The following is a 15,516-nucleotide window of genomic DNA, read 5'->3' on the forward strand; positions in this document are numbered from 1 at the left end:
TTTTTTTTCATTTATTTCTTAAAGTAGAACATTCCTCAACCTAGGTTGGCCCTGCATTTAAAACATTTAAAGTGCTTAAATTCCCACAGAAGAACAGTCTTCTGTTCATCAGTGCCTCAGTGATCGGAGATTAGTGCCCTCCCTTTTTTAAAGTCTAGAAGACTGGGAGAAGCCCTTTTAAAGAAATGACAATTTTTACTTGGGTCTGTGATCACCAAGCTTTTTTGTCTTTCTTCCGAGAGATGCTACCTGCTTCTCACAGCCCCTCAGACAGATCCCTGGCAGTCCGCTGTGTGTGGTGTACCTATAAAAATCCTTACAGGCAAAGGGAACTCCTCTCCACCACCACAAGTGTGTAGCACTACCCGAATGATGGCAGCCCAAGTGCACCAGTACGCTCACCACACATCAGCTATCAGTAGGGAGGAGAACAGAGAAATGAAGCCGATTCATAGATGGAGGATTATTAGGAGGCCAGGACACCGAGGCCGGGGTAACACCACTATTCCTTTTGAGAATCACCCTGGGATTTTTAACGACCACAGAGAGTCTGGGCCTCAGTTTTACGTCTTATCCAAAGAACGGCAATTAGTTTTTCCGATCATTAAAAAAGCTTGGACTGTGTATTTGGACTGTGTGTCCTGTGTCTGGCCCTGCTTGGCCTGGGGCTGCCACTGACCACCTGGCTAGCTCCCCTCAAGGCTCTGACATTAGCTCGGCCTTGAGGCCCTGCTTCCTGTTATTGTTTTGCAGTCTTGACGTTTTATTTTTTCCTCATTGGTCGTTCAACACTAAATTACGAAGGGGGAAATGCTCGAGCTCTGAGTAAAATCTTTTTAATGATCGGAAAGGCTCATTTCACCATTCTTTAACAACCTGTGCGTTTTGTTAAACCTCTGTCAGATCCTGCTGTCCTGTTTATGTGCATTATTTGGATGTCTTTATAGCTTGTCAGGAAAAGAAGCATCATATGCCAGGCAGGCTGTCAGGTGTCATCCTGTATTTGTGGGCTTTTGTTTCTTTGTTGGTCATCGTGTCTAAATGTAACTTCGGTCATCAAGCTTCTAAAATGACTCAAGACTGCTGTCATTTCTCCTTGGAAAGAAAAGCACATTTTTGTTGTGCAGGTGTACCTGCAAACATTTCCTTTTAAAAAAATACAAAACAGTGTTCTGTTCAGAGCATTTCTCTTCCTTTTGCTGGCTGTACAATCTTGGATCTTTGTATACCACTATGCTATGGAACAAGTCATAGGTTTATTCCATGCTGAAAAGAGAAGAAAGAAAACACAGCGTTTCAGCTGTGTCACACCCGAAGAAGGCTCCACAGCCGAAATGTGTGTTTTCCTTCTCTTTTCAGCAGGGAATAAACCTATTACATGTTCCTTTGCAGCCTACGCATGCTGACACAGCTACTCACCTGAACCACTTCTACCAATATACTATGCTGACCTTCAGGTAATTACATTCTAAAAAACATAAAAACGAAATGGAAAATAAAGAATGGTTTGATTGATGAACCTATGTTTTATCTACCTTAATGTTTTGCTGTTCACTGTATGGCTGCTCTTATCATGTCTAGGCAGGGTTGCTACTAGTTCTGAAAAAGAACAGGGATTGCTTTGTGCTTACTAACTAACATGACTAATTCCCCAAGTAGTAGCATCAAAAGAGTATTGCTGAGGCCTTCTGAGACATAAAAGGATGGCGAAGAAGGCCAAAGTGGCAGTGTGAAATTCAGCCTGAGTCAAAATGTTTATGTAAGAATCTGGCTCTTTATTTACACTGTCAGGGGAGGAAGCTGGGGTTAGGCCGTCATTTTCACGAAGAAACAAAACAAGATTGAAATTAGTCCTAATAATTTATAATGATGCATGTAAATCTGTAATCTTGATAAATGAGGCAAACAGGCTTCAGGTTTGTACAAACAATCCCCCTGCCTCCGGTCAAGATGTTGGATGTTATAACTGACTGTGGCGATGACATAGCTCATGCTTTTCTGTCTGAGAGGACAATGAAGGAGAGACAGCACCAGGCACAACATTTCCAGGCATGCCAGATTAAGAGAATCTGGTTTGAGGATTGAAAAGAAACACAATTCTGAGAAAGAAATGGGGAAATATCATTTAAACAAATGGATTCCTACTCACTGCAGATTTACAGTACATTACCAGTAGGTATGTATTACCAGTATTACCATGTTTTGTGTTTTCTATAATTTATAGTGTATACTGTATATCCTGTTTAAATGATTATGGATTGTGGCTCGGTACATGAGAAAAAATGTTTTTTAACTATAATCTACAGAGACAATGAAGTAATTTTATTTGTCATAGATATTACCTATTTACAGTGATTTATCCGATCTAGTGTGTACACTGATTGTTTTAATGTGTGTATCGTTCCATTCTCTAAACATTTTGTTTTACTAAGGGGCAGGAAGAAAATAGACACAAAGTAGATTTCAACTTCTCACATCTCCTATTTAGTTTGCAGTTGACAAAACTAGAAATGAAAGAAATCCAGTTGTTCAGAGGATTGCAGCGCAGTGATTCAGCTGTGCTTTTGCTGCACAATGGCGAATCTAACGAGCAAGCGAAGGATCTCACAGAAGATCGCTTTGTTTCCTACGTGACGAGTCAAAAGAAAGAGGCGTTCTCCTTAACAAAACAATAGCAGAAGGTTTGTGCTGAGCTTGCTGAGTGTGTGTGTGATAATCCCTCAGCGAGGGAGAGAGAGAGAGGCAGCCCCAGGGTGGTCCACTGAAACTGGCCCAGCCTCAGCCCAGGGGAGCGCACAGAGGTGAGCACTTACACTTCCGCACTGCAGCTCCTGGATCTGACAGAGCCACGCGTGTCGGACACAGAGGGCAGCACCCCAGGAGGTCCCGCCGCGTCCTGGTGCTGACAGAGTGCAGGCGGCCCGGCCACGGCAGTCACGCCCTGATGCTGGCGAGCTGTCCGCCTCTGGTGGCCTGGGAGTCCCTCAGCCACCGTAGAGGCAACCAGTGTGTGTGAGGCCGCAAACCCCGAGAGTGTAAATCTCCACCTCGTCTCCTGCGGAGTCTGTGGCTCTCATTTCGAAGTGTGTTGAGCACGGCACAGCGCAGAGTCTGGGCATCTGTCTGGGCTACACACTGAGGTGCAGCTGATGAAGTCTTGCAACCAGATGCATGGCCCACATCATCACTCGCTACCTTCGAAACACGCTCTTGTCTGAGTGCTAAGAGCACCCTCAAGGGAGAGATAAAAGACGCTAGACGAGAACATAAATGTCATGACCACACAGACTCCGACACTAGCTCTTTCCATTTCCCATAAATGCCGACACATAAAGTAATCATCCGATCGCACTTCTCCCTCATCACCACAACTTCTGGGGACAGGTTTCCTGACTTGCGTTTCCTGGTCTGCGATTCGACCCTGACTATGATTACTGATCCTTCAACTTGGCTAAGTACACCTGGCTCTCTCTCTCGAACCCGACGCCTGAGATTAACCAGCTATCGCATAGGGTCCAGTATACGTTCGTCAACAGGTGCCGTTACAATAAAAGCTCCTGGATAACACAAACCGCTCTGTCATCTTTTAGGTTTTCACATTTCTGGGGAGATTTAATTCCACAAGCTTCAGCTTCCCTTGCTGAATGAGGAAGACCAAAGCCTCTAGCTAATTAAACTAGCTGTTCCATCAGAATTCAGCTTAGTGCCTCTTAATCTGTCTCTATGGTGCCCACAGAGGTTTACTTGGAAAGTTTCTGCAAATATTGAAAGTAACAGAGCGTGCAGATTTGTTTGGGTTGAAACTTGGTTTTTTTGGGGGGTGTTTGTGTTTAATGGGACTTCCAAAGTGAAAGATGCTCATGAAAAAACAGCAAAGAATGTCAATCAAACCTGGCACATCTAGATTTATGAGACAGCAGTTCCACTGGAGTTAGCTTGTGAAAGCTGCTGTTTATTTGTACTGGGGCAGAAAGTGAGCTTTTTCACTGCTAATCACTTTATCCTCCCCCTGGGGTTTATGTGCGAGAGTTTTAAAAGGTTTAGACACAAAACACATACACGTCAGCCATGTCCAAAGTAAACAGCACAGTTTCATACACACCTACAAGCGCAAAACCTTGCATGGATTTTACAAAGGATATCACTTCCATTTGTAATAATACCTCTCAGAACCAGACCTGTTTTTTGCTGCTATAATCCCATCAGAACTGCTGAGTTTGTGCATTTCAAAGCAACCCTGGTTTGATGTTGCTTTTGATGTTTTTTCTGATCCCTCCTGTATGAACTCTGTTTGATTTTAATTTATATATACTGTTATTTCTTTGCTTTCTGCCGTCTTTCTTGTGTTACCAACTGTGATTATGTTTATGAGCATTGTTAAAAAATGCTTGAGATAAAAAGAAAGTGCAACACTGGGATTAGCAAAAACTGAGGCTTGTTCTGAAAGTATGGGTTTCTCACCTGATTCTCAGGCTGGGCAGGAAAGTTCACGTTTCTGCATTGCAACAGGACAAGGATTACAGAGTTTGTATTTAGAAAATCAGGTACGCTATGAAATGACACAGTATTGTGAGGATTCTGACAGTATATCGAGGGGTTTCTATGTTTCCATTTCCTAAATTACCTTTTAGACAAGCAGAGGAGGCCCACATGAAGGTCTTCCATCCAGTTAATTCAGCTTCTGGGTCCTTAAAAATCTGCCCACTTCAAAAGCATGCACTCAGTTAAACAGAAATCAAACCATTATTTACTATTCTAAGGTAGGGTAGTTGGCAGGCCATTCTACTCTCCCAGTGGAAACCAGCCCTCGGGAAGAAATGTTTTCAATTATTTTGGAATCTCCCCTTATATAACTTTATTGATCCAATAAAAACTGGGGGAGGGGGGCAAGACCAATCATAGCGAAAGCAGCTAAATACAGCGACTGACTGGCCTGTGTGGAGAGATTTCTTCATTATTTGAAGAGAAAGGCTATCTGCAAGTGTGTACTGTACACCGCATGTGTCCGTGAGCTTCTGGTGGGGTTGGAGACGTAGCAGTGGAGTCTGTTTTGAAAACAGAGCTATTGATATGACAGGAATTCATGTGTACCAACACTACAGGCAAATCAGGCAAATCAAGACTATAGCCAAAGATGGTGTTATTTTGTTATTTAGAAAAAGCAGGATCTGCCCAGATAAATGTTGCAGCCTCTAAATTTGATACAAGTGGATGGGGTGGGGTTTTGAATAGCTGTAACTAATTATTGATATGACAATATGGTATTATACAAGTGACAGAGTGTGGAAGTACCTGTTTTTCCACAGCTCATTTTACCACAGAAAAATGGCCTCTCCTTCAGGCTACTGTGCACGTGCTTGATGGTGGCCTTGATCGCTCATGACAATGACTGTTTGTTGTTTTTTTTCTGCCAGTTAATGAACTCTGATCGTCACTGCCGAGGAGATGGTAGCGACAACTGTTCCCAGATGGCCTTCTGCCTTGCAGGACTGTGGTGCCGGACCACCGGTGTGGATAAAACACAGGATAGTGACTGGGATAAACACAACACATGCTAGAAATTAACCAGGTCCAGCCTGGGTGCACTTTGTACATTGACAGCTAAGATACGGCCCCTGATATCTGCTGTTTAAATGGTGCCCCCCTGCACAACAAAATGACCACAGATAGTATCTGCTGAACATGACTAGATAGTCTTAGCATCAGTTGGGAATTCTTTTTGTTGCTTTGATTTTTCCATTTGTTACAAAAGAACATAATAAAAACAAGAGAAAACAGGAGAGATTGTCATAATCAATGACATCATGTCATTATCTATGATCCTCATAGACACATCTCTAGTTTCTGCAGTACTGTGGTGAACATTTCTCTGATCCATTTGATTAGGAGGTAAAATGAACAGAAGTTGCATGTTAGGTTTGGCATTTTGTCATACAGAAACAAAATAGAGTCTGACTACAGAGCTTCTTTGCATAATGCTTTATATAGGAAGACACTAACTGTCTCTACCAGGATTTGCCTCATTCACCTAACATATTGATCTTTTATTAATCATTTAAGATGTTTTAAATATTTGAGAATTACAGTGTTACTGAGTTATTACCTAACCATGATGTGAGTTCAGCTCACAGATGAAGAGTACTGCGTCAATGCAAAATAAATATAAGGGCGCATTTATCCAGGCAAATTTTAAGCAATGTGCATTAGTTGAAATTAGGAACTTTGGAATACTGTAATTTAATTTTAAAAATCAGCTCATTGATTCAGATAAAGCCTTCGTGCTTGAATGTCTTCACTGACCCCAAACATTTGCCTGTCGCTTTTTCCCAATTTTTTCTGCATTGAGTTTCCAGCCTTCCACACAGCAGACCTGAGTTGCAGAGAGAGACTGAGAATAGAGACGTCGAGTCATTTTAATGGAGTCTGTCTCTCCTGACAGCTCAGTCAACATGAGAACCCAGGAATCCGGAATAATGAATAGATCCAGCTGAATAATGCACCTTTCCTTAACCTGATTGTCTCCTGCTATAGGCTCGTCACTGTAAGCACATCAGATCAAACAGAGATCAAATATTTATTGTTTCGTAAAGCATGAGGCCTCTTTCAGATTATCATTCGAGGCAAGTTGCTGAAAATATTTAGGCTTTGTAAAGGCAACCCTGCAGTGACTCCGACCCACAGAGTTGGATGGTTGTATGGTCTTAATCAGTATCAGATCTAACCTATATATGGGTGATACTGTATGTGCTAGAAAACATTTATACTGGCATTAGGGGATGTGTAACTTTGAGAATCTCTATCGCTTCCTGTAGTTTGCCCACATGCACAACCATTCTCCTTGTAAACGCAATCCTTCAGAGATATCAAATTGCAGTTCCATTGAGAATATCAAGCCGTAAAATAACATTTAAAAAGGGCATAGGATTCTGGTACAAGCTACTGTATACTGAGAACACAGTCTTAAGACGATCTGTTTTTGAACTTTTCTTTTCCCTCGGCGCTGGAAAAACAATACAAGTGTCCGGTAATAGCAGCATTTTCTTCTACTCCAAAAATGTGGTTCCCAAGCAACATGCCCGGTCCTATTTAGAGTAATCCAAGGGAGTCCTTCCATGTCCACTCCTGTGGCCGTCTCCTGTAGCAAGTCCCAGTGCCCTGCGTGGGGGTGCTGTGCTCTCAGCTTGACGCAATGAGAACTGGCTGGAGTTCAGTGGGAGAGAAGGAGGCGGCGCTGAAGTTGGCATCCTGTGTGCCCACTTACTGGCGGGCAAAGAGTGCTGACAAAATACCATTAAAAGACATTAAGATCGAATCACTCTAGTTAAGTGTGTGCTGCTAAAAATAGAATTCATTTTTTTTTTCTGATGTGGCTGTATGATTATAGAATAATAGGAGCTTGTTACTCAATCCATATAGTGTGAAGGTCTACAATAATGTTTTGTATCTGCATGTGCACCATGTGATTGATACTGAACCCTGGAAAATCATCAACAGAATTAGAATCAGAATCACCTTTATTTGCCGAGTATATTTAATGTACTCTGGTGGACTTGGTGCTGCAAAAAAAGTCTACATATACTGAACCATGCAGAACAAGACAATAGACATCACTGAGACAGAGCACATATAATTAGAATTCTGGGAAAGAAGCTCTTAAAATACAGGTGGTTCGGGATTTAATAGACTGGTAGCATTTTCCTGAGGGAAGTTTGAAACAGGTGGTAACCTGGGTGGGAGGGGCCATCTTCAGTCTTCCCTGCCCACTCCTTTGCTCTGGAATTGTACATATTGTTAATGGAGGGCAGATGACAACCAATCGCCCTCTCTGCGGAGCGAACTATACACTGCAGTTTGCCTTTGAAGTGGGCAGACACATTGCCAAATCAAGGTTACTAAGGCAGTCAGAATGCTCTTAGTCAACCTGAAGCGCACTGCAATTTAAACTGAGCTGGATGTGACGCAACAACCCTCAATGGATATTTCTGGATTTCTGTGCGCTTTTGTCACCAGATACCTCTCTCTCTGCAACGTGAAAACTCTTGCCTGAAAAGCAGAGATCACCGTGGGAGTGGAAGAAGGACACACCTTTGTCCAAAGTGAATAGAAAGAGAGAACCAGCAGAGCACTATCTGCCAAGCCGGGTAATTTAACAGAGCTTTGTGGCAGCAGGAGAATGTTGCTCAGGCGCTGAGCGTGGCACAGATGCAAATTTTTTGCAATGCACTTGAGCGGTCAGGGCCCACAGCTGGTCAGACGGAGCTTCCCTGCTCCTTGCGCTTTGTCCTTGGCAGTGTCAGCAGCGTCTTGTCTCCATGCTGGCTTTCTCCACAGGCAGCAGAGCAATGATATTGAATCTCTGTAGTTGAAGGGGCATTCTCCTCCTCTCACCCTTTCATCTCGCTCTTAAACTGGCCCGAGAGGACGGAGCCGCACCTACAAGGTTTAATGTGGATCCAGAGACAGAATCAAAAATTTCCACCAGTGCCAGACTGATACTCCCTGCAGCTACACAGATAATAAGAGGCGTTCCTTACTTCCTCTGAAATGGGCTCAGATGCCCATGCTGTAAAAGAATACTGTATATGCAGACAAACCTACAGTACTTGATCGGAGGAATTCAGGGCTCAAAGTGCATAATCTACTTTGATCATTGCATCCGGCCAGTTTAGCTCAAGGTTGGCTTAGTTTAATCACCACAACCCTGCATGCAGGACTTTGTAGCACATTAAGGTATATTGTAAAATAATGCTTAGGCACGCTACAGCAAAGGGAAGTGGGATGGTTATAGTGAAGTTAAGCAAAGCCCTTACCACAAAAACATTGCCCAGACTGCCCAGACTGCCCACGTATCCCAGTAGATTTGTGGCGCAAAACCACTGCCCTACACTTTCCCTTATCATGCCCTTGATCAGAGAGTGGCTCAGAATTTTTCAATCTGAAGCCCCTCTCAGGAAGTAGTGACTTCTCCTCTTGATCCTTCTGAAGCATGTGCAACAGCACAGCAAAGGTTTAGCTCTCTTCAGTGCAGGGGTTACTACGGAACAAAGAGAATTGGACCCAGGGGATTGGGCTGCAAATGTGGAGCCTTGAAGGAGCCAGGCTGTTGGATCTGAAGGAGCCCTATAATCTGGAGGATCAGGGAAACTTTCCCAGCGAGATGAGAAGCAGATGTGTCTTCCTGCACAGCTGAACCCCCAGGCCCCAGGGGGCACTGGGAGGAACATGAGCAGCATGGGAAGGGTGGTTGTCCCCAGGCCCAGTCATGTGACGTGACTGAAGAACCTTCTGTGGGAGGGGTTGAGTTAGGTAGCTGTGTGTCCGTGGATCCTGGCCAAGAGCTCCGCGTTCTCATGGAAAACCTAACAGGGCTGTTATCCCAAACGTCATGTTTCGTAGATTTCCACTTAAGATGAATAAACTCTAGGTAGAAGTGTTTTCCAAAATGCTCGCATAGTTTATTATTGTGTCCCCAGTGTTGATTTTCCAGAAGATCCCTGACCTTGTGTTTAGGAGGCACTGAGAGCTCAGAAGGGTATTAGCCATTGCTCCCCCAGCGCTGCCCCCCCGAGTCTGCCATCATGCACTGATCTGGACTGCCCTCTCTGCACCTGCTGCCCCCCCCCTCCATACAGGCCCCCCACGCACTGCTGGAGTGACTCAGCGCTGACGTCTGAGCTCCTGCTGACGGCACAAGCACATTTATTTTGCTAGGGTCACCTTTTCTCCAATGGCCACAAAACGCTTGACAGCAGTTTGTAAACAGAGATGAAACATGAATTCTCCCAGGATTATCTACGCAGTGGAAGGCGTACTGAGGGGATGGATTGTCCGGGAGTTCAGGGACACAAAAACTATGTATTGGATGAACATGTTATGTTCACGCAGAGGGATGGTCTGAATATTGGAAGCTAATTTTCCCTTATTCAAATAATCTGCTGTTATGTGTAGTATTTGTACAGAAGAGAACTTTGCAAAATGCATGCAAAGATTTCCAACATCACAATGCATGTAAGCCTAAGCACTACAATACTAAATTAATATTATGCATCCACGAAACCAGCAATTCTTCTGTGAACCATAAATTCATGTTCTGCTCTATTTATACCCAGAAAGAACAACATAAGGCATTCTGTGTTCTACAGCAATACATCTGTTCAGTGTTGAAATCTACACTGGATATACAGTAAGAAGAAACAACTGAAGTATTACTCTAAGAAAATGTATTAAACAACTCTTCCCACTGAGAGCTGCTATAGCAGAACCCTACACACTTGAATGGGACAGGGCGGTGGACCAGCACAGACAGGTTACTCTCCCCTGACATTGCCAGATAAAATTGTTCCCCAGTTAACCAGCTGTTTCATCTGTTTTGTGGAATAAATGGAACATCTGGATTTTATCTATACAGCAACCCTGTCCAGGGAGTAGCGGAATGCACCAATCATATGCAATGTCCACAGCTAGCAGGTGCACCCCATGATAAATTTGTTATATTATTCATGGTTGTAAAAAGTACATTTTAGACTTTGCAGCTCTCTGCTTAGTTATGCAGCTTAGGGCTTTCTGCAAGTTCATTTGTTGGCAGCCAGTCTCTCCTGTCTCATCCTCATTGCTGAAAAGTGGGAAGCTTTGCGGTTTTCAACTGTGACTGTTTAATTTTTGTGCACTGCATCTCCAACAGGTTTCAGTGTGTTCAACACTTCGTCTTTCACAACCTCGCACTGCATTGTTCATTTTAATGGCTGCGTGACTGTGGTTTGATTTAGCATCACCGCATAAAAAGTGTGTGAATGTCAGCAGACATGCTATAGGTTTTCAGCCCTTTCGAGATCCATCCTGTGTTTCCCTGAATCTGAAATGACTGCTTGCCATTCTAAAAATACCTGAATGTTCTTTTCAAGTGTTTTCCAGCTCAGATTTTTTAAAAGACGCTAATATTATACTAATACGTCTGTGGTTTTTAATTTACAAATCATCTGCATTCCCTGACATTTCAAGATGAGTATACCTTGTGCATTTTACTGACTTACGATGTTTAATTATACAATTATCGTATTAATTGAAGCTGTATAATAATTGTAATTACTCTTGGAGTCATTCATGTAGCCTAATGTAAAAAACAGTTTGGGAATCACGATGAGCCTGATGTGACTAGAGAGACTGCACTTAAAACACCACAAATAAATGAAATGACATTTCACAGACAACAATTATGTTTTTATTTCTTTTATCTTATGAGAAGGAGATATTTCATTGAGAAAAGCAAAGGACTTGTAGAAACTTGGAGTCCAGACTTGTTTTTGCTGCAATAAAGACAGAATTGTTGGACTGTGCCAAGAAGCTGCTGCCAAGTTTGATAAATTACTAAGCAGCAGCAGTGAAGGTCTTAGCTGGAGATGGGACAATTAAGCCAGAAAACAGTAGAGGACAGATATTTACCCTCTAATTTTTGGTTCTGGACAGATTAATGCGTAATGCAAGGTTGCTAGTAACAGATGTTCAAGTCCTTCCTCCGAATCTCTTGATACACATGAAAAATGTCACTGGGCAGAATCAGAGTCACATTTCATTTGATACTATGCATGTACAGGTACATGTACTGCACCCTGATAAATGTAATTAACTATTGCATGGTAAAGATCTTTTTCATGTATTTCACACACTTTCCTAGACTATGCAGGAAAAGAACCAGGAAAGGCTGCCTGGCCCGGGTTCAAGGCTCGGTTCATGGAGTCAGAGGTTGTTCCTCAGTTCCACTCTGTACTTCCTCCTCACACAGCTGTTAGACAGGAGAAAATCCCAAAGTCAAGGTTCATCATTTTAAGGCTCATCAGAGGAGTCTGGCTGTGTGCTAATGAGAAAATGTTTACATTGAAACCCTTTTGTTTACGATGAGTGAATTGTCCAGATTAGAGGATGTTTCATGTTGTTTTTATGATCTCCCTTTATGAAGTTTCAGCAGTACACGGTTTTACAGAGGCAAGGCTTAAGTGAAAGTGATTTGCGAATCAGCAGGGGAGAGCCTAAGAGCGTTGATGTAAATTTTATATGCCTTACTGATAAGGAACTCACAAAAACAAGATACCAAAATCAGATTTTGGATGACACTTCTGCTAAATCAAAAGGTTAAAGTTGGATTAGGAGGATATCACTTTGAAAATAAATCCTAATTAGTGTGCATTTGGGTGGCGGATGAAATCTTTACAGACATGTGTTGGTGATAGTTTATGTTTGGGTTTACTGTAGTTGTCCACAGTATAACTGGGGGTCCACCATCTGTTGTGGTCGACCTGTGAGCTATTGAATTTACTTTTCAACCTGAGATTTGAAAGGAATTTGAAAGGAATTCTGTTTCAATCTCTTTACAGAAAATAAGCAAACCTACAGTACAAGCATCAAAAATTACCTTAGGACACTGAATTAAAGTTGCTTTAGGTAACTGAGTTGTTGTATAGCTAGACTGGACCTGTGTTATACTGTAGATCAGTGATCTATTTTTTAGTCTTGCATTTTTCTTCTATGAAAAGTCAACTAAATGTAATATTTAAACCCCTTGTACCCTTAAACATTTATTTCTAGCACATTGTCAGGTAAAAGTCAGATTATCAGTCTTCACACTTGGAAATTGCCCAACATGTATATCTTTAATTAGAGAGAAAGATTTAATCATAAAAGGATAAAATACTCATCTTTCATGATGTAGATTTAGTTACCAAATACTGAAAGAAATCACAGAATGGGTTAATAACTTGTGTCATAGAAATATATAAGCTTTGAGTGAGCTGATGTTCATAGAAAAAAAGGCAGTCATAGTACTGTATTTGCACATGCCCCAGTCCTTACCAGAAGCAAGCGAACTCCACTGGGTTTTACAGCATGGGAAGTCTGAGAAACAGGTTTAAAAGGATAATCCTGCATCCCGCTCCCCTCTGTGAGGGCTTCAAGAACTTCGAAGCATTCATTTTTCGTGCACTCCCTTCTGGAAAGGAATTAGGATTGGAGCCTTTTTTCAATGCTAGTTAACAAAAAAGAAAAATACATTGATTTACAGTATATGATCGTATAGTTTGCTTGCTTCCTTCTCTGTCTCTCACACACACATGCTGTCCTCAGGAGTGGTGATATACTGACTGAGGGTGCCTAATGATGCTTTTCACCCATTGCCATTGCTTGAACTATGAGGTGCGGTTCCATTGCCATTATTCTACAATCAGTAGTTGAGTCAAACCCTAATTAAAATAGGGAAGAAGCGCAATTCAAAGAAAGTTGGGGTAACTCATCTGACTGCAGAGAACAACAAGCTGTCAGAACCCCTCCCCATTTTAATGAGGAATGAACTGGGGAGCTGCAGCAAGGGAGAACATGGGGTGAAGGGAGGAAAGTGAAAATTAAAAGCACAAGCAAGTGAGCAAGCATGATGGTTAGACATACTGTAGGTAGGCAGAACTGAGCGAGATTAGGGTGTGACCTTGCCCCAGACTTCCTTTTTTAAAGTCTGTACATGGAGAAGGTTGGTTTTCTGTTATTCCTTTTGAGAACAAATAGCACTCCAATTGAAAACAATTAACACACACACATACTGTGGTAATGGCAGATTAAGTGAGATTAGGTGAGATTAAGACCACTGGCAGAGTGCATGTATGGTCAGTGGAGCCGCAGACAATGAATCCACACATTTCCTTCGTGCCTGAAGGTCATATCTCAAATCTTTTAAATTTAGTGCTTGGATCCACTATGCTAAGCCCTGAACAGCGCATGGTCGGGGTTATTTTCCACTGAATATTCTCTTCCTCACCTCTGGCTGGAAGGAGGTTTCGCAGGAGAACAGCTGGCGAATTTCAGGGCCAAGCAATTTCCTTGAGGAATGCGTTAATGGGGTCTTAATCACCTTTGCAGATGGGGAGCAGCACAATGCTGAGGGTCTTCCTTGAAGCCTTTTTTCCACTCCCCCGGCCAAACCAGCCGGCAGCCTTGAAGATAGTGCTCTCTCTGCCCAGACGGATGGCTTCCTACGGGATGCTGGGCTACCACCTGATAAGTTCCAGTTAAATGGTTTTCAACGTTCCATACATTCCAGCCAGGCCAGACGCTGCCCTCGATTCTGGTGGTCTCAGTGGCCCAGGTGCAAGAGGAAAAAGCCCGCGCTAGTGAAGTCACCCCTTAAGGATGGCTTTCACCGCCACCGACACGGACCACTCCAGGGCAGGCCAGCTGGTTGTGTACAATACAGCGCAGTGCAGCTTTTGGACAGGGATCAGACCCCAGTCTCGTTAATCTCTGTTGATGTGTCGTGCATTCAAAGTAGAAGAGCATAGATCTTGCAATAGATGCACGGTGCTGTGGTTAAACAGTTTTAAATTAAGCTCATGCAAATATGAACATCCTGGAAGAGTCACTTTTCCTGTTCACAGTGGTAGTTATATTTTATATTTACTTTATGGAGAGGATTTGGATGCTGACTAGTGTTTTCAGAGGCTAGCCAGTGTCAATTCTGTCAGGGAAAAAGACTGAGCTCCGTGTTGGTGATAATGCCAAGCAGTAACGAACTATGTTTTAATTCACAGAAACTGGAGGCACATTTTGGGCATAGGAAACTCACAGAAAAGCACAGACTGATGTGAAGTGATTGATACAAGCAACAGGCTGTCCTGGTGTGGATTTGATTAGCACCCCCTTGTATGAAAATGCAGACGTCGCTTTTTTGTTAAAAACCAGAGGAAATTGTTTAGACTCAGAAGGTCTTCAGGTTTTCTCTGCAGGTTTCCCTGTGCCTGGAATGTCATATTAAAGTTTGCTTTTCCTTTAATCTATATGGTTCTGACAGATTGTTAAAGGATTAATGCAGGAGATTTCTAAATTGGTGTGAATAATGTGCTTCAACTTCAGACCTTTCTCTAGTTGACACAGGTGTCCGTTCTCCGTATTTGATACTAAAATGGATGTACGTACAAAATTTGTTAGGTTGTAAGACCACAAAGGTCATGATGGAACTTGGGCTGTTGTTCCTCATTGACCAGAATAGCCCAATCAATAGGTGTTAAAGCTAAGGGTACGCATCCTATTAGTGGAATAGGTATTGCCATGTGTATCCTGCTCTTTTGGCCTTACACAGGACTTTAAATCTGGAGTGTGTTACCATTAATAGCTTAAAGTTAATGGAGTAATAAGAAGGGTTCACAAGAGGTTAAACTACTTTGCTCTTAACCTGAACCAGATTGGGGTTTTTATTTAGATAGAAAATCCTGTATTCAGCTCATCCATCAATGTCAAAGGGGTTGCTGATAATTGGCCAGTGCTCTAACCCTCTCGAGAAAGGGTGCAGGTAATTTCTGTCTGGCCACTGCGGTTCCAGCCCGCTGCCCACGCTGCGTCTGCCACCTGGGAACAAGTCTTCACTGTCGGGGCGCTCAAGATGAGGAGGTGGAACGTTGTAGGAGATGGAGGGTGGATTTGTAGCTAGCAAGAAAAGCACGGCCAAAACATTTATCAGGAATGCCCCCCGCATGAGGATGTCTT

This window comes from Lepisosteus platostomus, chromosome 10, assembly GCF_059453375.1.
Source record: "Lepisosteus platostomus isolate fLepPlt1 chromosome 10, fLepPlt1.hap1, whole genome shotgun sequence".
NCBI lineage: Eukaryota > Metazoa > Chordata > Actinopteri > Semionotiformes > Lepisosteidae > Lepisosteus > Lepisosteus platostomus.